Source organism: Molossus molossus, unplaced genomic scaffold (assembly GCF_014108415.1).
Source record: "Molossus molossus isolate mMolMol1 unplaced genomic scaffold, mMolMol1.p scaffold_m16_p_13, whole genome shotgun sequence".
NCBI lineage: Eukaryota > Metazoa > Chordata > Mammalia > Chiroptera > Molossidae > Molossus > Molossus molossus.
The window spans coordinates 42722051-42743825 of NW_023425348.1; the positions used below are offsets into that span (position 1 = coordinate 42722051).

At 50.1% G+C, this 21775-nt stretch overlaps 1 protein-coding gene; it reads right to left on the bottom strand.

The window, feature by feature from the left end:
- Positions 1 to 21775, bottom strand: part of EMSY (EMSY transcriptional repressor, BRCA2 interacting) — a 546562-nt gene that overhangs the window by 223477 nt on the left and 301310 nt on the right.

Consider the following 21775-nt stretch of genomic DNA (forward strand, 5'->3'; position numbering starts at 1 on the left):
AGGATGGGAAAGGGAGAGAGAGAAAAACATCACATGAGAGGGACATCGACTGGTTGCCTGGGGACAAACTGCAACCAAGGTACATGCCTTTGATTGGAACTGAACCCACAAGTCTTTGGTCCACGGGCCAATGCTCAGTTGGTGAGCCAAACTGGCCAGGGCCCAAAAAACTTTTTGAATTGCAGGGTGGATGCAACCCCTACAAGGGCAGGTAGGTGGGGGTGGTCTCAGTCTCCCAGTCTACAGACTGGAGGAGGGAAGGGGAGTGCTAAGGCACCCCAGAGGAATAGGGGGGTATTGTTGAGGGAGGCTTTAGTCTTGAACCCTGGACTTCCCAGGAACTTTTCTGCTGTAGAGAGATTGGGCAGTGTTCCCCCTGCAGTGGCACAGGCTTGCACACCCAGTCTTTTTGCTCCTTCTTTTTTTATTACTTTTTTAAAAAATTAAAAATGTGGCTTGGGCTTGTGTGTTTGTGTTTGCCTGTCTGCCTGGGGAAGAAGGGAAGCAAGCAGGGAGATAGAGAACGGGGAAGTAGAGGCCACTACCCCAAGCCTCAGGGCAGCAAAATCAAATCCGCTGCCCAGAAAACAAAGTGCTCTTGCAAGTCGTCCTGCACTCAGTCTCTGTGCAGTGGTGAAGTAGCAACTCCACTCACCTGGGCTGAGACCTGTGGACCCTGCCAGTAGAGAGTTGCAGAGGGAAGGCTGGAAGCTTGGCCTTATCAGTGTAAGACAGAGAGAGCTCCCCTCTCTCCTCTCTGCCCATAGTCCTTCCCCAGTTAGAACTCCTGCTTCCATAACTGTGAGGCCAGAGGGACTACCCTGCTCAGACTTCTCATCGAACAATCTTAGAAATTGTCACCTCCTCACAATTGAGCAGCCCCTTAGTGTTCTCAGTGTATCCTGAGGCCCTCAGGAGGAGTCAGAGTCCTTCCTGCACTCCTCTTTCTGCCTGGAGGGGAGAGAGACCCCAAAACCAGCAAAACACAGCTTTTGGTGAGGACCCCAAGCTCGGACAGGGGTCAGGCTCCAGCCCTGACACTTACCAGCTCTTAGTAACCTTAGGGAAGTTACCTAACGTCTCAGAGGGGCTGTTGTGAGGAGTAAACAAGGTAACTGGTTAAAGCATTAGTCTGGCTCACAGGAAGGGCCATTGTGCTTTGTTATATGGTTATTATTATCCCAAGATGTCTCCTGTGAGGGATGGGGTAGAGTCTGGAAAGCCCAGCAAGCTTGGGAGGGGAGGAGACAGGGAAAAGATAATCTGACCCTCTAGCCCCACCAGTCCACCTGCGGTCAGCCTCCTCCCCTCCCATGGGAGAGGGACTTTCTTCCAAAGGAACCCCCATTGGCCCTGGCCTAGAGACTTTCAACCCCTCCTTTGATGTGGTGTAGTGGAGTGAGCTCATTGCAGCATCAGACTAATGGTGGTGAATATTCCACACCCAGGGAACTTGGCGATGCTAACTCCCACTGCCCTTCCAATGCAAGGTTGAGCCAGCTGGGCTGGAGTCTCTAAGCCCCTCCAAAGGGCCTTTTAGTTACCATGACAAACAACTCTTTACACATGGGCTGGTGGCTGGTGGCTGGTGGCTGGCGGTGTTTTCTGAGCCCTTCTACTTAAAAAATAAATACTGGATTTTTGAGAGAGAGAGAGAAAGGGAGAGAGATAGAAACATCGATGTAAAAGAGAAACATCAATTGGCTGCTTCCTGCACACCCCCCACTGGGGACTGAACCTGTAAAGGACAAACGCATGCTATGTGAATGTACAGTAAAATTTTTTCCCATTAGGCAGACCTTACCCGCTGGATTTTAAGAGAATGGCAAGAACTAGCTGCTAATAGATAACCACTGCATTGTATAGATAACCATTGCTTTGTGTACACCGAAACTGCTTGCTCCCTCAGGCATAACAGCTAATTACAAATATCTGCTTCTGTATGTGCTAGCTTGCTCGCAAACCCTTAACAGGGGCTAAGACTACTATATAAGCAACCCACCCCCTGAGCTCGGGGCTGCTCTCTCCTCTGTGTAGGATGGGACAGTCACCACGTGGCTAATAAAGCTCTCTTAATTTGAACCCAGTTTGAAGTCTGAATCTGGTCTATCTCGTTAGTCTACAACATTTGGAGGCCCCAGCGAGATAGACAAATGATGTCCCCCACATCAGCGGGTTGACCTCAGACTCCGGGAGACAGGTCCATCCCAGGAGCGGACGGGTGGTCTAGGGGAAGGCCTCAGAGAGATGTTCCTCCGCCCTGGACGCCATTCTGCCCTGGAATTGTCTCCACTCCAAATTCCACCTAGAGAGCATCTGGAAACCCTGGGCCCAGGTTCGGTTCAGCAGATGGGACGTCCCTTGGTAAGCCTGTTTCTGAAAACTCTGCAGAGTAAGGGGAAGTGAATCTGCTGGACGCAGCACCTAGATCCAGCCCCAGGGCCATAGCGAGACGTTGCTTTTGGCCCCGGTTCGGTTTGTCTGTTTTTTTTGTCTGTCTTATTTGTTTGTCCTTTTGTGTTTTGTGTTTCTGTGCTGTGCCGGCCTGTGTCCTTCAAAATGGGTCAGGGACCTTCAGGACCTAGGACCCCCCTCTTCAGTCTCTCCTTAATAACTTCTCAGACTTTTCCAAGTGTGCCTCAGGTTACAGCATCTCAGCAGACCCTGGATTCTTGCGCACTTTGTGCGAATTGGAGTGGCCCACTATCCGGGTCAATTGGCTCTCCCAGGGCACTTTTCACTTAAGCTCTTTGTTTGCAGTTCGAGGCGTCATCTACAGGACTCCCGGACACCCAGACCAAACTCCTTACATCAGTGTTTGGATTGACATAGCTACTGACAAGTCTAATTATATTAAGAAATGTTTCTGCCCTAACAGGGAGAAGATTTTAATAGCCCAGCCTCCGCGGAAGCCTCAGAAGCCCTCGGCTCCTGCTCCCTCCCAAAGGCGTTACCCTGTTCTTTCAGGTCCCCCAGAAGACCCCCTCACTTACCCTTTGGGGCCACCCCCTTATCGGCCACTGCCACCGCCACCATTGCTGAAGCCCTTCAGCCGCTCAGTCCTCCCCATACACGTGGCGGCACCCCTTCTAACCCTCCCCCACAGGCGCCAGACTCCTCGGCTGCCATCCTGCCCCTCCGTCAGGTTGCTCCACCACCGGGTGGAGACCAGACTCAGCCTTTCATGGTTTATGTCCCCTTCTCAACTAGCGACCTGTATAATTGGAAACAACAGAACCCTTCCTTCTCTGATAAACCCCAAGGTTTAGTCTCTCTCCTAGAGACAGTCTTCCACACCCATCAGCCCACTTGGAATGACTGTCAGCAATTGTTGCAGGTCCTGTTCACCTCCGAGGAGAGGGACAGGATCCACAGAGAGGCAGCAAAATCTGTCCTTGGGCCAGATGGCCAACCCCTCACAGATCCGGCCCAAATAGGAGCCTACCTCCCAACTACCTGACCCAATTGGGACCCAAACACTGATCAAGGTAAGGAGGCTTTAACCCAATATCTCGATCTCTACTCCAGGGCCTCCGTGGAGCTGCCAAAAAGCCAACTAATCTGTCTAAGGTAAGCGAGACTGTTCAAACCGCAGGGGAATCCCCAGCGGCCTTTCTTGAACGTCTCATGGAGGCTTATCGCCTCTTTACTCCCATAGACCCAGAGGCCCTGAGAATAGACGGACAATTAATATTGCTTTTGTCACCCAGTCGGCCCCAGACATTAGGAAGAAACTCCAGAAATTAGAGGGTTTTGAAGGAAAGAATCTTAGTGAGTTAGTTGAAATAGCTCAGAGAGTATTTAACAACCGGGACGACCCAGAAACGGCCAATACTAAAAAAGTCACAAGAGTAATCATAGCCGCTCTTCAAGAGAATCAAAAAGGGCAATGGGGAAATAGGCCTAAAAACATAGGGCCAACCCCACGGAGACCTAGGCAACGATCCCGGCCACTTCTTGACCCTAACCAATGTGCCTACTGCAAAGAATATGGCCATTGGAAGAAAGACTGCCCCAAGGGGGGACTCAACAGAAACCTAAGGACCTCATCCTCCTGGAAGACACTGAATGAGAGGGTCAGGGTTACTACAGATTAGGCCCCCGGGAGCCCAAGGTAACATTACAAGTTGGGGGCCATCCTGTTGAATTTCTAGTTGATACTGGAGCCACCTTTTCTGTTTTAAAGGAGACCACAGGGCCACTCTCATCTGAGAAAACGCCAGTTGTAGGGGCAACAGGGAAGTCCAAATCCTACCCTTGGACTACAGCGAGAATAACGGACCTAGGCAAAGGAACTATCACTCATTCCTTCCTAGTCATGCCGGACTGTCCCTACCCCCTCCTTGGCCGAGATCTCCTCCAGAAATTGCAGGCCACTATCTCCTTCAAACAGGAGGGCTCCACCCTAACCCTTGGGGAACCGGTGGTCTCTCTCCTGCTCTCTGTGCCCCTATCCGAGGAATACCTCCTACTAGAGGAGCCTTTTAAAGAACTCTCTAATGCTGTCCTCAAAAAATGGAAAAAAGAAATACTGGGGGTTTGGGCAGAGACTAACCCCCCTGGCCTAGCTAAGCATCAGGCTCCAGTTATAGGACAACTAAGCAGCAATGCCTCCCCCATTTGGGTCCACCAATACCCGATCCCCATAAAGGCCAAACTAGGAATAACTACGCATATTAATAGACTCAGAGAAGCTGGCATTTTAAAACCTTGCCAGTCAGCCTGGAACACTCCCCTCTTGCCGGTTAAGAAGCCTGGGACTGAGGATTTTAGGCCGGTCCAAGATTTAAGGGAAGTAAACACTCGGGTGGAAACCATCCACCCCACAGTTCCGAACCCTTACACACTTCTGAGCCTGATCCCTCCTAGCCGTGTTTACTATACTGTCCTAGACCTCAAGGATGCCTTCTTTTCAATTTTCTTATCGCCTCTCAGACAACCCATCTTCGCCTTCGAATGGGTTGATCCGGAAGGGGGATTCTCAGAACAACTGACCTAGACCCGACTGCCTCAAGGATTCAAGAACTCTCCCACCATCTTCGATGAGGCCTTGAGCAAGGACCTCCAACTGTTCCGGGAAAGGTACCAACATGTCACCCTGCTACAGTTTGTAGATGATTTGCTTCTAGCAGCTGCTTCTCTTCCTGAATGTGAGGAGGCCTCGAAGGCACTCCTCCTAGAGCTAGAACACTTAGGATGTCGGGTCTCAGCCAAGAAAGCTCAATTATGCACCACCACCGCGACCTACCTAGCTTATGAACTCAAAGAAGGAAAACGGTCGCTCTCCAATAGCAGGATAGAGGCGGTCATGAAAATCCCTACCCCCACAACCAAGAGACAGGTACGGGAATTTCTTGGGGCTTCAGGGTACTGCTGCCCCTGGATCCCTAGCTTTGCCGAGATCACTAAACCTCTTATACCAGCATAGGGGGAAAAGACAATGCTCTAATCTGGACTGAGATAGAACAACAGGCCTTTGAGAAACTAAAAATGGCCTTAATGTCTGCGCCGGCCCTAGCTCTGCCTGATATCACTAAGCTCTTTCAGCTCTTCATCTCTGAGACTCAAGGCATTGCAAAAGGGTCCTAACCCAATCATTAGGGCCCTGGAAGAGACCAGTTGCCTACTTATCTAAGAGATTAGACTTGGTAGCCTCCAGCTGGCCCAGCTGCCTGCAAGCCATAGCAGCTACTGCTCTTCTAGTTAAAGAAGCACCCAAGCTAACCCTAGGGCAAGGCCTCCAGATTATTGGGGCACACTGTTGAGGCTCTCCTCAGGAGCCCTCCAGACCGGTGGATGTCTAACGCCCGGATCACCCAATACCAGGTACTCCTCTTAGACTCCTCCTGAATCCAGTTCCTGAAGACCTCTGCCCTCAACCCAGCCACCCTGCTGCCTGACGATGACCCTCAGGCTCCCCTTCATGATTGCTCAGACATCCTTGAGACTCTAACTAACCCGAGGTCTGACCTAACTGACAACCCTCTCCCAACTCTAGAGCATGCTCTCTATACAGATGGGAGCAGCTTCATCCAGGAAGGAGTCCGATATGCGGGAGCGGCGGTAGTCATGGAAGACAAGGTCATCTGGGCCCAGGCACTAGGGCACGGGACTTCAGCTCAGAGGACTGAACTAATTGTTCTCACTCAGGCTTTAAGATGGGCGAAAGGCAAGTCAGTAAACATCTACACTGACAGCCAGTATGCCTTCGCCACAGCCCATGTCCATGGGGCCCTCTACCAAGAAAGGGGACTCCTAACCTCAGGAGGGAAACAGATAAAAAATAAAGAAGAAATTCTTGCCCTCCTAGAGACCATTTTGCTACCAACAAAAGTGGCCATTATCCACTGCCGGGGCCACCAGAACTCCGACACCCCTGAAGCTAAGGGGAACGCCTTCGCCGATAAGACAGCCAAGGAGGCTGCCCTAAGAACAGTGGGGCCACTAGAGATCCTTCCTGTCCTTCCAGGGGAAAGCCTCCCCAAAGAGCCCTCCTATACCCAAGAGGAGGAAGAACTAGGGTGGAGGCTCAACTGTAACCAGGGGCCTGGAGGCTGGAGGTTTCTTTCTGATGGGAGGATCCTCTTGCCTGACGGGAGGATCTCTCAGCTCCATCAGGGCACCCACCTGGGCAAGACTAAACTCTCCAGTCTCATAGCCCGGGACTTTTATGTCCCAAACCTCAACAGATGGGTAGAATCTGAAATAAGGAGATGCCCTGCCTGTGCCCAAGTCAACTCTCACCCTCGGGAAACAACAGACCTCGGGACCCGAGAACGAGGCACAGCTCCTGGTGACCACTGGGAAATTGACTTTACTGAGGTCGCCCCTGGCCAATACAGCTATAAATATCTGCTTGTTTTCATAGATACCTACTCCAGCTGGACTGAGGCTTTTCCTACCAAGACTGAAACTGCAACCATGGTAGCCCGGTTACTACTCTCTGAGAGAGTCCCCCAATTTGGCCTCCCTCTAGCTCTGGGGTCCAACAGTAGCCCAGCATTCATTGCTCAAACCACAAAATTGTTAGCTAAAGCTTTAGGGATTACCTGGAAATTGCATTGTGTCTACAGGTCTCAGAGTTCAGGACAGGTAGAGAGAATGAATAGGACATTAAAGGAAACTTCAACTAAGCTCCACCTTGAGACGGGCGATAACTGGGTAAGGCTCCTTCCTTTTGCCCTCCTTCATGTGCACTGTACCCTTTATCTTAAGGGTTTCACCCCATTTGAAATCATGTTTGGCCAACCTCACCCTATTCTACCCCAAATCAGGGACAAGGTCTTAGCCAACCTGGGTAACCATAATCTCCTCAGCTCTTTGCAGGCAATCCAGAGGCTAAGAGAACAGACCCAACAAGCTAATCAAGGACGCCAGACCCCAACCAGGGACACCCCAGATACTACCACATGACTTCGCCCTCGGTGACTGGGTCTGGGTCAAGAAACATCAGCCTGCTTCCCTCGAGCCTCACTGGACTGGCCCTTTTCCTGTTATCCTGACTATGCCCACCGCTCTGAAGGTAGCAGGATGGAAATTTTGGATTCACCACACTCAGGTAAAGAAAGCACACCCTGAGCAAATACCTGAACAATGGCCTTACAGCGACCAAGGATCCCCTGAAGATAAAACTCTCCAGGGTTTCCTCCTAATCTCTCTCCTGACTCTAATCACTGGCAAGGCACCTACCCAATATAGATGGATTTATCCACACCACAGATGGAACTCTCATTGCTACTAATATAGCTTATGCTGCACCCTCATTCACCTTTGATCTTTGCTCCCTCTTCGGGCCTAAACCCCCAGGAGGTTGCTCAATATACGGGTGTTATGGATGCGGGAAACCATCCTATGAGAAAGGCCTCTGGCACACCCAGCATTATATAAGCCCAGGCCGAGGGAAGCCCCACCGCTGTTCTCTTTCTGATGACTACTGTGCCCAATGGGGATGCGAAACCTCGGCTCTCTGGGACGGACGTCCTGGAGCTGACCCACACATCTCCTTCCACAGGCTTACCACTCCCGGCCCCCAGGCCTGTAACAGGACCACAGTCGGCTCCTGAAACCCGTTCAGCTTAGGGTTAAGATAGTTACTGACCCTTCATGGCTCGCAGGGAAAACATGGGGATTCTGGCTCTATGTCACCGGGCCAGACCCCGGGACCACCTTTACTGTCCAAAAATCTGCAATTAGAACACTCAGCTTACCTATAGGTCCGAACGCAATCCTCAACCATCTGTTACCTAAGCCCACTCCTCCCCCTATCGGCACCCCAGATACAGATGGGATGTCTCCCACTTCCTCCCCCGAAGGCATCACTTACTCACGGGCTAGACGCACCCAAAAGCCCAGGATTGAAAATCCCCTCCTGACCACCCTTGATGCAGTTTTCTCCTTTGCCAACGCAACTAACCCCAATCACACTCAGGACTGCTGGTTCTGCTTAAACCCTTCACCGCCCTATTACGTAGGCATCGGTACTAATAGGACTTTAGGAAACTCCCAACAGGAACCAATCCTTGCAAGGTGCACTCCAAGACGGCCACTGCCATCCCGGTCTGAACCCCCGCCTAACTCTCGGGGATCTACAAGGACGGGGGACATGCTTCATCATCGGCAATTACAACCTGAGCTCCTCCCCTTATAGAGACGCATGCGGGGACTTTACCACCTTTGCCCCATTAGACTCCTCTTCACAAGAGACTTGGGTTCTTACCTCACCCTCCGGGACTTGGTTTGCTTGTGCCTCAGGATTGACCACCTGCATTTTCCCCGGAGACTCCAAAGACTTATGTATCCTTGCTCATGTTATTCCGCAGGTTTATTTCTTCTCGGGAAAAGCCAGGAGAGAACATCTCGAATCTACTAATCTCAGGCATCACCTTCTCAAGAGAGCCCTGATCCTAGTTCCTCTTTTAGTCGGACTAGGCATTGCAGGGTCAACAGCAGTAGGAACACCGGCCCTTTTACAGGGCCATTTAAGCCTAACTAGCCTGTCGGCTCAGGTCACCTGAGATCTGCAGGACCTCGAAAACCAGATATCTCACTTGGAGAAAGCCCTTGACTCCCTTACCGAGGTGGTCCTTCAGAACCGGAGAGGGCTTGACCTACTATTTCTTAAACAAGGAGGTCTTTTATAGCTTTGAAAGAAACCTGTTGCTTTTATGCTAACCAACCTGGTATTATTTGAGAAAGCATAAAATTAGTTAGATGGCAACTAGATGAACGAGAACAGGCTCTATCCACCTCTAAGAATTTGTATGAGAACCTCTTTAATTGGTCCCCATGGTTCACTACTCTTATCACTGGCCTTGCGGGCCCCTTAATCCTCCTCCTATTAATATTAACTTGTGGCCCAATCCTGATTAATCGCTTAATGCAATTTTTTAGAGAAAAAGTACAGGTTGTTAAGCTCATGGTTCTTAGCACTCCCTAGCAGAAGCTAGCCACAATGGAAGAAATTGAAGACACTTTAGAATCAAAGATTTGATTTAACCCTAAGACCGGTGGGGAATGTAAAGGACAAACACATGACCTTGCCCCCTGGATTTTAAGGGAATGGCAAGAACTAGCTGCTAATAGATAACCACTGCATTGTATAGATAACCATTGCTTTGTGTACACCGAAACTGCTTGCTCCCTCAGGCATAATAGCTAACTACAAATATCTGCTTCTGTATGTGCTTGCTTACTCGCAAACCCTTAACAGGGGCTAAGACAACTATATAAGCAACCCACCCCTTGAGCTCGGGGCTGCTCTCTCCTCTGTGTAGGATGGGACAGTCGCCACGCGGCTAATAAAGCTCTCTTAATTTGAACCCAGTTTGAAGTCTGAATCTGGTCTGTCTCGTTGGTCTACAACAAGCCCACAACCCAGGCATGTACCTTGATGGGGAATTGAACCAGGACCTCTCAGTCCATGGGACGACACTCAGTCCACTGAGACACACCGGGTGGGGATGAGCACTTCTACTTTGATCACATTTCTGAAGTTCTCTAACTGGGAGGTAGCCTCTGGGGCTTCTGGTGGGGAGTCTCCATCAGCCCTACCTGCCCACTGCACTATGCATCAGGTCGGTCGATGGTCTCTCTGCCTGTAGGCTCTCCCTTCTGTCTGCTGTCATGCTGTAGTAAAATAAAACAAAAAAAACGTTTTAGCCCTGGCCAGAGTTGCTTAGTGGTTAGAGCACTGGCCCACCCACCAAAGGGTGGCAGGTTCGATTCCCAGTCAAGGGCACGTACCTGGGTTGCCAGTTCAATCCCTACCCCAGCAGTCCCTAAGGGTGCCTGCGGGAGGCAACCAATCGATGTCTCTCTCACATGGACGTTTCTCTCTCTCGCCTCCTCCCTCTCTTCCTTCCACTCTCTCTAAAAAAAAAAATCAATGGAAAAAATATCTTCCGGTGAGGAATAACAACAACAAAATAATGGCCTTTCTAAACTGCAGACCTGCAAAATGGACCATGACAACTGCTTAAAACCTTGGCATTCAAGGCCCATGTGCTATGCCTCCTTCACCTTGAAAGGAACTAAAAGTTTTGCCTTTTGGGATGTTGATTTTAAGCTGGTTATAAGGAAACAAAAGACTCAGAAAGAACCTTTGACCCTCCCTCTTTACCTACCCAAGAGATTCAGATAGAAGAACCTCTTTCAGAAAAGGAAACCTAGAATGTTGCCTTAGCTTAATTTGAATTAAAGTTGGTAAATAGGGTGGGTGTAGGCCTGCTAGCTAGAAACCCTACTGCATTTTTTTTCTGAGTTGCCAAGCAAGAATTTGTCTGCCATGTGTGTTCTGCTCTTTCTCAACTCCATGTAAATCGCCCATTCTCACTTCTGAAATCAAAGACTCTGTTCTTCATTTTTCTCCTTTGTCCAAAGTGTCATATATACCCAGTCTGTCACTGTTTATGTGATTATTAGCTTAGCTGGAAGAACTTAGAAGGTGCGAATAAAATAATTAATTTCTTTTAGGGCCCACAACCTCCATTTCTTTGGCCTCATTTCTAGCCATCCCCTCTCACACACCCCAAGCTCTAGTCTTCCAGTCACGTGATGGGAAAGGAAGGGAAGAGAGGGAGATGCCTCTGCATTCTTCAAGTCTCTGTCCAGATTCTCTTCTCCCATGAAGTCCTCCTCCTGGCAAAGTTGATCCCACCTTCTGTTATGTTGCCACACCCTGTGTACATATGCACTATCCCATTCCCCATTCTCTTCACTGTCTTGCAGACTTCCTGGTCCTTATCCCATGGCAGGGACTGTGTTGGATGCTTTTACCGTCATTACATCATTTAATCCCTAAGGCAATCACCCTAGATTGATAGTGGTGAGGCCCAGAGAAAGCAAGAGATCTGTCTGGGGTTGCACAGCATGTCTCAGCAGGGCCAGAACAACAGTTAGAGCTCTTTATGCTACCTTCCAATCAATGCAAGAAGTAGAGGGTGGTAGAGAGGCCTTGGAAACTAACAGTCCCAGGTGCAAACCATTGCTCTATCCCTTGGCTAATCACTTCCTCCCCTGAGCCACAATGTTCGTAGCTATAAAATGGAAATAAATAAGAAGCCCCATCTCACAGGGATATAGGGAGGATCAAATGAATGAACGCATACAAATTTGTAAGCTGTAGGGTGCTGTGTGCTTTTAATTGATTTACTTGACCACCATACTGCAACCTAGGCTGACCATGGAGGGCCTCTATCCTTTCAGGACTCTCCAGGCTGAAGGTCAAAGGCACCGTCAGTCCCTTTGGCTGCTTTGCTCATTTTTCATATTTTGAGAAAGCTAAGAGGTCTTTCTTTTTCTTTCCTTTATCATAGCTGTCAAGTCCTGACCAGAAAACTCTAAATCCAGTGTATTTCCAGGAACCCCCAGTATCTCTAACTATTTTTCTTGCTGCATTTTCTTCTTCCCAGCTGTCAGAAGCTGGCAGATCTAAAGTTAATAGAGCAGCAGGACCATGGGAGGAAATAATAGAAAAGAAGAGCTGGAAGAAAAAGAATGTCTGCCCAAGCCCCCTTCTAATTCTGTAGATCCGGGTGGACCTGTGTTTTTTTAAAAGCTCCTGTGGTGATTCTGATGTCAGTTCAGGAATTGGGGAACAGGGCAGAATGCCTTAGTGTTTGCAAAGTACTTCTCTACACATTCTCATTTTCAAACCTCTGAGCAAATGCCTTAGGAGGTCGCTTATCACCTCCGTTTCACAGACGTGGAAACAGACTCAGAAGTGACTCATCTAGGGTCACACAGCTAGAACTTAAAATGGGCTCTTTGGGATAACTCCAGCCAGTCTTCGGCAGGGTGGACTTCTGTGCCTGGGCTTTGCTGGTGTCTCAGCAGTCACTGCATGATGAGCATTCTCTCCTCCTGCCAAACCAAATAGTTCCCTAAATATTTCTCTCCTACTCTCCCACCTCCATGCTTTCTTCTTGCCTGGAATGACTTTCTCAGCCCAGTGTACCAGCTGCAGTCCTTGCTGTCTTCCAAGCAGGCTGCCTCCTCCACAGAGACATTTCCATTTCCCACACTTTCTCTTCCTCTGAGCCTAGAAGCGCTTGGTGTGTGTCTCCATGCGGCCCCCTCTCCAGCCCTGCCTCTTGCTGAGACTTGATGTGCCAACATTCCCAGCTGTTGGGGTTCCCCCACAGATTCTGATAGTTTCTTGCTTCTTCCTGCTGTCCCCCCTACAGAGGTGCCCCTTGCCCCATCCCATCTCTTATTTACTATTCAAAATTCAGCTTAGTAGCACCTCTTCCAGGAAGCCTCCCCTGACTTTCCCAGCCCAAAGGAGATCCTTCCTTTGTGCTTCTGTGGTACAGTGAGGAACCTCTGTCATGAACAGATGGTCTCTGTGCCATCAGATGTTCATCTGAGAGAGCCCCAGAGAAGGGTGCCCAAGGAGGAGGGAAGGCTCTGGGAGGTGCTGTCTCCGTGTTAGCCTGTCAGTCTCCTTCCTGAGGCCTGACAACTCTCTCTAGCCGTCTGCCCCTTCCCTATAGGCACTACTCATTCCTGTCTCTGTCTCTCCATTCCCTCCTCTGTCCTCTCTTTCTCCTTTTAACCTCTCAGTCCTCATCAGTCACTAGGACCCTCCTCTCTTTTTTCTTTGTCCCGTCTTCCTGACAAAAACGTCTATCCTATCACCATACTCTGCAGGCAAAGGGCCCCTGACTGGAAGTCAGGACATGGGATTCCAGTCTTGGCTTTGTCCCCAGTTGACAAGAACAGTTATCAATAACAACATATTTGCAGGGCCATTTCCAGCTGACAGCCTGTCCAACCATTGTCTCCTTGGCCCCTCGCTGCAGCGCCCTCTGTTGGCGCTAATGTCTCATTTGCACCGTGGTGCAGAAGCCCTCCTGACTAGTCCTTGAGGGCCAATGAACTCAGGGAACTCTGTTATCAGGCTTGGAGTTTATGATTACATTATTGCGTGCAAAGCGATGTGTGCTCAATTTAGAACCTTCTGTTCCAGGACAAGCAGAACTACAGAATGCTACCCCCACAGCAGTTGACTCTCAGAGAACATTAGGATTATTCTAAGTTCCTGAGCAAACAAGTTCTATCAAGAGATTTTCAGATTTTTAAAAAATGACAGCCCATAGTAAGAAATGGATGTCATCACACAACCTGGGACACAGGTGCATATACATATATATAAAGCTGAAACAAAAGTTTGACAGACCAATACTTATCCTTAACACAGGTAATGCACTGCTATTTTCTTCTCTATCTTATTCTATTCCATTAGGAATAACAATAGTGGTCACAGCCCTGAAAAATGATTTTACATCCCACTGACAGGTTACAACGAGAAGTTTGAGAACCTCTGTTTCAGTATCTCCCATGTTCAAACAAAAGCTGAAAGAACAACCCTGGCTCAGTGGTTTTGCTCAGTGGTTAGAGCGTCGGCCCGCGGACCAGAGAGTCCCAGGTTCAGTTCCCACTAAGGGCACGTACCTCGGTTGCAGTTTGTCCTCGGCCCTGGTTGGGGTTGTGTGGGTGGCAGCCAGTCGATGTGATTCTCTCACATAGATGTTTCTCTCTCTCTCTTCCTCCCTCTCTCCCTCCTATTCTATCAGGATAAATGCAAAAATGTCCTTGGGTGAGAATAAAAATAAAAAAGGTGAAAGAACAAAAGAATACTTCCTTACATTCACTTAGAAATATTTGCTGAGCATTTACTGAGTTCCTCGCCTTGTATCAGTTAAAGTTCTTAAGTGACAGTCTGGATCCATTGTTTCCACTTTCCATTCATCCCCTCCAGAAAACCATAAAATGGCCTTTGCTATTGCTAAGCTGCCAACAATGGTCCACCGACCCTCACCATGTGATGTTTGTCATGGCTGACCCTTTCTCCTGGCTTTCTTCCTCATTTTCTTCCATATCACAGGCTGCTCCTTCTTGGTCTCCTTTGCTGACTCCTCCTTGCTCCCTAACCCATATATGACTGCTCCCCAGCCTCTGCTCTGCACCCCCTACCCCTCTCACTCTGCAATTGGTTCCTGGGGCTGCTCACCCCACCCAGCCCCATGCCTCAGTTGCTTGCCATGCTGAGTAACGGCCATCTGTATCGTTAGCTGCCACCTTTCATGTTAGCCTCTGTCAGACCTCTCTGGTCACCTGCCTGCTTATTGTCTCCACATGGGAGAGTGCCACAGGCCTTACACTCCACTTGCCTGAACCGAAGATGTAATTCTCATTCAAACTTGCCTCTATGGAGTCCTAATCTCAGGGAAAGGTACCGCTACCCACCCAGCTGTCCGAGACCCTCTTCCTTGTCCCCACACCCAGTGCATGTCTTGCTCCCTCTTTGATAGGGAAGGCGACTGTCTGACCTGAGTGTAATGGACAACTGTCCTAGGGCTCTGATTGGGCAACCTTGGTTGGCAATTTTACTTAACCCGACTGTGTGTTGGGGCATATTTTCCTGGGCTCAGGGCACAGAGCGTCTGCCCTGGCCTGGACAGGATTAGAGCCTGGGGCAAGGACAAGCACCCTTCAGGAGGGGTTCTCTACAATCAGCACAGGCTGAACCATCTCAGGAGCCTGGATTCTACCGATGGAAAAATGGGGCTCAGAGAGGGTAGGGGCTTGTTCAGGGTTACACAGCATGTTGGGGCAGAGATATAGCTGGAATTCAGTCCTTTGGGCTGCAAGTCAGGCTTCTTCTTCAATTCCCAACCTTCCTAGTTCTAGACTGTCTGGAGGCATTTGCTTTAGTCTGGAACCACAAGAACAATGCTTGAGATTTCTGAAGACAGTGATGTTCAGGGTCCATTCTTCAAATGGTGGCAGGCCATTACATTCCGGGTCCACCAGCTAAATAGAGAGTTCTGGTTAATTACTCCTCACGTGACCACAGCAAGGTCAAGTGCACAAGGTGCTTTTCACATCCCTGTGTGAGAGGAGGAGAAGGAAAGAGGCATTTAGGTCAGGCTCTGGGCTGAGTGCATACATCCAATACTACATCTTATCTCTGTTGTCTAGATGAGGACACCACGGCCTGGCGAGGTAAGACGACTTGCTCAGTCACTCAGCTCACAAGTGGAAGAGCCAGAACTTGAACCTGATTCTCTGATTCTGAGGCCATGCTGCTTCTGCTATATCATACTGCCTCCCTTGGGCACTGTTAGCTCTAACTTCCATATTACTGCCCCACGCCTCTTAAATCTTTTACTTTCTTATTGATGCCCCAAGCCCCTTATCAGTTCACCTTGCCCTAAGCCTCTCATTCCAGGAAACCAAAACCCATCACTCCAGTCAGGCGGAAGGGAATGACGGAACTACCCTAAGTCCCCTAAAACTGCAAACGGTCGCTGGACAAGAAAAACAAGTTTCAGGAGACCCCAGCCCCGACCAGCCAAGGACGACCACGACTCCTCCACTGAACGACCACCCACCCCAGCCCTAAGTTTAAAAATCCTTAGTCTGGACGAGCCGGTTGCTATTTTCTCCGTAGAGGTAGCCCTGCAGGTCTTTCCCTCAACAAACCTGTACTCTTCTGGTTACTCAGCACCGCCTCGTTCTTGCAGGCACAGCCTCATGCTCTGGGAAGTGCAGGAGCAGGGAGGCTGCTGGGGAAATGGACAGGCTGAAAAACATGGTGGGAACAGCAAGAAGAAGTAGGGAAATGCTCAACTCTTAGGCCGCATGGAGCTGAGGTTAAATTGTGGCTCAGCCACTTCCTTTAAGCCCCTTGAAGACTCCATTTTCTTTTCTGTAAAATGAAGAATATTATTGCCTTGGGACATGGTGGATTAATGGAATCATTTAAGGAAAGTGGTTCACACAGTTCTGGACACATAATAATTGCTCTGTAAGTATTTACTTTTGTCAGTGATAACAGTAATCTCTTACAGTGAACATTTCAGAGGTAGGTGCTCAGGAAAGCCCCGTTGCATAAAAGGGTGACTCAGTTCACACACCTGTCCTCAGAGCTGAAACCGGAGGGTAATGGAGTGGTGGACAAGGGAGGAGACTAATATTTATTGAGCTCCTGCCATGTGCCAGGCACTGTGCTAAATGTTGTAATTGCTGCCATCACCTGTGTGAACCAACAAAGTGGGTGCAATTGTTAGTCTGGTTTTGAAGCTGGGGAAACTGAGGCTCAGCGAGGGAAAGTGGTTGTATGGCTCACGAGTGGCTACACGGAGATTTAAATCTCAGGCTGTGGGAACTGAGGGTGTTGAGCACTCGGCCACGCCCCTCCATGCTCAGAGTTTCACTCAGAGCTGGTTCAGCTTTAGTTCACCTGCTGAGAGGTCCCCTGGGTCACATCCCGCGATGGGCCTTGCTGGACCCTCTAAGTGGGCTCTGGTTCCGGGGAGCACACTGCCTTTCAAGGCTTTGCCTCATTGCCTCTGCCAGTCTCAACCTCTCAATGTCCTTGAGGGAGCATGAGGTCCCACGAGGTCCCACCTGCCTGTCCCATTTCCCACCATGCATCTGCTCACCTCCAAACATAGCTAACGATCACCTCCACTAGGTGACAGGGCCCCAGACACTCAGGGCTTTCCATCCTCTGAACCTGGGCTCTGGCTGCTCCCCTACCCCCAAAGGTGGAAATCCGGAGTGTCTTCAGTTAAAGGCCTAGGAGCTGGGAGGTCAAGGTCCGTCCTCAAAACCAGGGCCTGAGGGGAGGAAGTAGGATGGTCTCAGTCTAGGAGGCAGGAAGTAGAGAGTAAGAGGTGAAGGGGGAGGGAGGGAAGGGAAGGAGGGAGAGAGGATGAAAGAGAAGGGCAGGACCCAGTGTGCAGTTACATAAGGGTATGAGCCCAAGGCCAATGCATGACACATAACTCAGGGCACTGCCAGGTAGGTGAATAAAGTTCATCAGCTATAACTTTGTGCTATTGAACAGATATTGGGAACAATTGCGCAAAGGAGGGAGGCTTCTGCACATGATAAGCAGCCAGGGTCAGTGAACTGCCTGTGGCTGAGACGGGGACCCCTCGACCCCTCCCACCCCAGCTGGGTCTATGTCCTACTATTTGGAGCTGCAGGGGAGGACTTGTACTAAAAAGAAGAAAGGATACTTGTCTGTCAACATGATTTCATATTAATTTCTGTGTAGTCACAGGAATTAAACATTTGAAGAACATTTCCTAGGGCTCTTGCCATTGTCACCTTGGATGCGCACAGTGACCCTGGGAGGTAGAGCTCATGACCTCATTTGGTAGATAGGGGCTCAGAGTGGGAAAGTGGTTGTGCAAGGTCACAAAGTGAGCAAGAAGCAGAGTTGGGACTTGAAGTTAGTTGTGTTGTTGGTACCTGTGACAGAAGCCCCAGTAAATAAAACTTAAAGTTGAGCCTGGCCGGTGTGGCTTACTGGTTGAGCATTGACCCATGCACCAAGAGGTCGCCGGTTCGATTCAATTCTCGGTCAGGGCACATGCCCAGGTTGTGGGCCCAATCCCCAGTGGGGGGCATGCAGGAGGCGGCCAATCGATGCTCATTCTCATTGATATTTCTATCTCTCTCTCCCTCTCTCTGCCTTTCTCTCTAAAGTCAATAAAGAGGGAAAACACACACACACACACACACACACACACACACACACACACACCTTAAAGTTGACAACTTCCCTGAAACTATGAATGGGCAAGCTACAATTCTTGTCTTCTCTCATTTAATCCTCACAACTCCATGTAAAAGGCACTACTGTTGTCATCCTTATTTTACAGAAAGGGAAGCTGAGGGTTAGAGTATTAAATAGCTTATTTGATTCATGGAGTCAGTAAGTGATGGACCTAAGGCTTGAACCCAGGCCCCCTGGTGTCAGAGTCTGTGCTCTCAACAGCTTCACTTACATTGGGATCAGGGTGGAGGGAGTTCCAATTATGCCATAAGGTACCTGTCCTCTCATTCATGGATAGTAACCCATCCAGGCCCTGTGGTTGACAGCATGGTCAGCTGACCTGGCCCTGGACAGGCAGGCGGATGAGGCATCTCCTCCAAGGATGGCTGCCAGCCTCATTCAGCCTAACTCAGTTCAGGTCAGGTGAGGGAACTCTGTGCCCTGTTCTTGGCTTCTTGTGTGCAGGAGAAACCCGCAGAACAAGAGGCTATTGGACTCACATGTAGCCATCATGGGATAAGGCAATGAGCGGGCATGGAAGGCTGGTTCTGGTGGGTTCTGGGCACTTGAACAGATGTAGTCAGCCCTGGCTCTGGCCTGCTCACTGTACAAACCTGGGTAAATTCTTACCCCTGGGCTCTAGTCTCCTTATCTGTACAGTAAGGGGCCTAGACAGTATGATTTCCCTGGTCCCTTCCAGCCCTGCTCCCTCTGCTCTGCGTTATAACTCCTTAGACATGGCTTCTCTTTTCAAAGGAAGGAAACACCTTCTTATCAAGCACCTTCTAGATCAAGAGGCGTTCTTAGCAGTTTTTATACTCCCATCAGCTAAGTCTGGCTTTTTGGCATGTCCTAACCCCCAGAGGAATGACTATGGGAGGCAAACAGGGCTGGTGTCCGAACTGTATACATCCGAACTGCTTTCCTGGCTGTAAGAAGATTGATATACTTCTATATTGGTTGGCAAATAGCCATTTCCCTTAGTGCTCCCATTCTGCCCAGGTACTCCAGCAATTCAATGGTTAGTGCCTGGCAGCCCTGTGCCCCAGTCAGGAGCGCCAATATCCATTTGGCAATGCTACCATACTGCTGTATCATGGTCAAGTAAGGAGAATATCAATCCAGGAGGGGAAGCAGTGGGGCGAGTGGAGAGGGTCGGACCTGCCAGTGCATGGCCTGCCTTGGCCACTAACACCTGTGTGCCCTGGGGCCACTTCCCTTCCCTCAGCCTCAGTTTCTTCAAAGGGCCCACTTCCCAGGGTTGTTATATTAAATGAAATAATGGGGGGGAAAACCTTGTATGCAGTAGACGCTCCGAACATGTTAGCTCTCCTTGTGGCAGGCCAATGAGAAATGTGTGGGTTCAGGAGACAGGGAGGCGGTAATGTGGTACGATAGAAAAAGGGTAGATTTTTGAGCCAGAGAGATCCAATTACTAAGTCTGGCTCTGTCACTTATTATGGGCTGAATTGAATCTCTCCCAAATTCATATGTTGGAGTGCTAACCCCTAGGACCTCAGGATGTGACTGTATTTGGAGATGGGGTCTTTGGAAAGGTGATTAACTTAAAGGAGGCCATACAGGTGGTCCCTACTGCAACACGATGGGTGTCCTTCTAGGACAAGATTTGGACACAGACACAGAGAAAGAGCGCCATGTGAACATGAAGAAGGCCACCTACAAACACGGAGAGAAGCCTCAGGAAGAAACCAACCCTGCCAACACCTTACTCTCAGATTTCTAGTCTGCAGAACGGTGAGAAAATAAATGTCTGTTGTTTGAGCCACCCAGTCTGTGGAACTTTGTTACGGCAGCCTGAGCTGACCAACACACCCATGCGCAACATTGAACTAGTTAGTTAACATTGCTGTGCTTCACATAGTAGACTGAGATAATGCCTGAGAAAGCACTGCACATAGTCCCTTCCCCTCCAAGCATGGGAACTGCAGCAGGGGAGCAGAGAGATTACTGAGTCATTCTGCTTCAGCATTAACCTGCAGGATTCCTGACCCTTGACCCAGCCCTCTCCCTTCTCCAGGCTGCCAATCCTGTCCCGGGCTCCATCCCTGGCCTTGGTGCTGGCTTTCTGCGAGGTGGTCAGGGTTCACAGAGGCTCTGCCCATGCTCAGCAGCAAACCTGACATGAGTGTTCAGCCAACTTGGCTTAGGCCCTGACACCAGGGCAGAGTTGGAGGGGTAGTGAGAGCGGCCCAGGAGATCTCAGGGGCAGAGGGGCTGACTCTGTGTCATGGTGGTATTTTCCAAAATATTTAAATACTGTATCTCCTCTGGTGCTCACAACAACCCTTTTAGGTGGACTGGGCTACTGGGCTCCTCTTGACTCAAAGAGAAACAGGCCCAGAGAAGTTAAGGGACTTCTGACTCAGCAAACCTGCATTGGGATTAGGACCTTGGAATCCAGGCTCAGGACCTGGCTCCTTCCAGCACCGGGACTGCTTGCTGGCCCTCCAAGGCTTTGGGAGGTTGTGGGGTGTGGTGGGAAGTACACGGAGCCAGGAGTCACCAGACCTAGGCTGAAATCTCAGCTGAACCAGGGACCAGCTGTGTGACCCTGGGCAATTCCCCATCTGGCCAGGCTGTTGACAGGCTCTGTGAGAGAAGGAGGCCACCTCTGCCCCTGAAACTCTCAGCCCTGTAATAATTGGCAGCCGTTGTGACTGTGTCATTACTAACTGCTCAGTAACTGTTGCTGAATCGAATTCCTGGGAAGCCAGGCAGTGTGTCTGTGGGTGGGGGAGACGTCTGTCTGGCACTTCCAGGGGGAGGGGCAAGGCTTCCTTCTCACATGCCTCCCAGCCCAGCGCCTGGCAGCCCCGAGAGGGAATGGAACAGAGACCTGTGGGCAGGTGGGTCTGGGATTTACCTCCCCCGGCCACTGTACCTGTCTGAAACCACTGCCTCCCTATGTGTAGTTCTGGTGCAATAAACACTGTTTTACTTTCTTCATAGCACCTGTCAGTCATCCAAACCAATTTGGACTCCTTTGTTGTCACTGCCCCCTACACCCCCCCAGAATGACTGATGGTCACGCAGCAAGGACTTGTCTGTTGTACCTGCTCTGTCTCTTGCACCTAGAGCACGTCTGGCTTACAGTCGGGGTCTGGTCATTATCTGTGCGGTGAATGCGTGAGTCAGTTGATGCTCACAGTTAACCCTTTACTACATTTGGGACTGTTGCCTAAGTCAGAGTCCAACCCTGTTTGTTTTCTAGAGGCTTCCAGTCTGGTGGGGGAGGCAGACACAGGCACAGTCAGTGACCATTGGTGTGACCTGTGCTGTGACCGAGGGAAGGAGGAACCTGGGCTGGGAGAAGCCAGAGCAGGTGGCATGTGATCCACTGAGAAAGCAGCAGGGACCGGGGCTGTGGTGGAAGGGGGGTGGGTAGGAGGCCTCTCAGAGCAGCCTCAGCGGAAGTATAAGATGAGTAGGAGTTAGAGGGACAAAGCAAGGAACAGAGTTCCAGGCAGAGAACAGCATGTGCAAAGGCACGGAGGCATGAGAGAGCACGTTGAGTTAGAGGCGTCTGATACTGTAGAGGCAGGACAGCAGCTGAGAAGATGGATTCTGGGGGTGGGGAGGGCAGCTGAGGGAACAGCAGGGGTCTGATGGGAGCACAGCTTCAGCACGTTCTCAGGCTGAGAGGTAGGGCTGCCCAGGGGCTTCGGCTATTTGCCCAGGGGT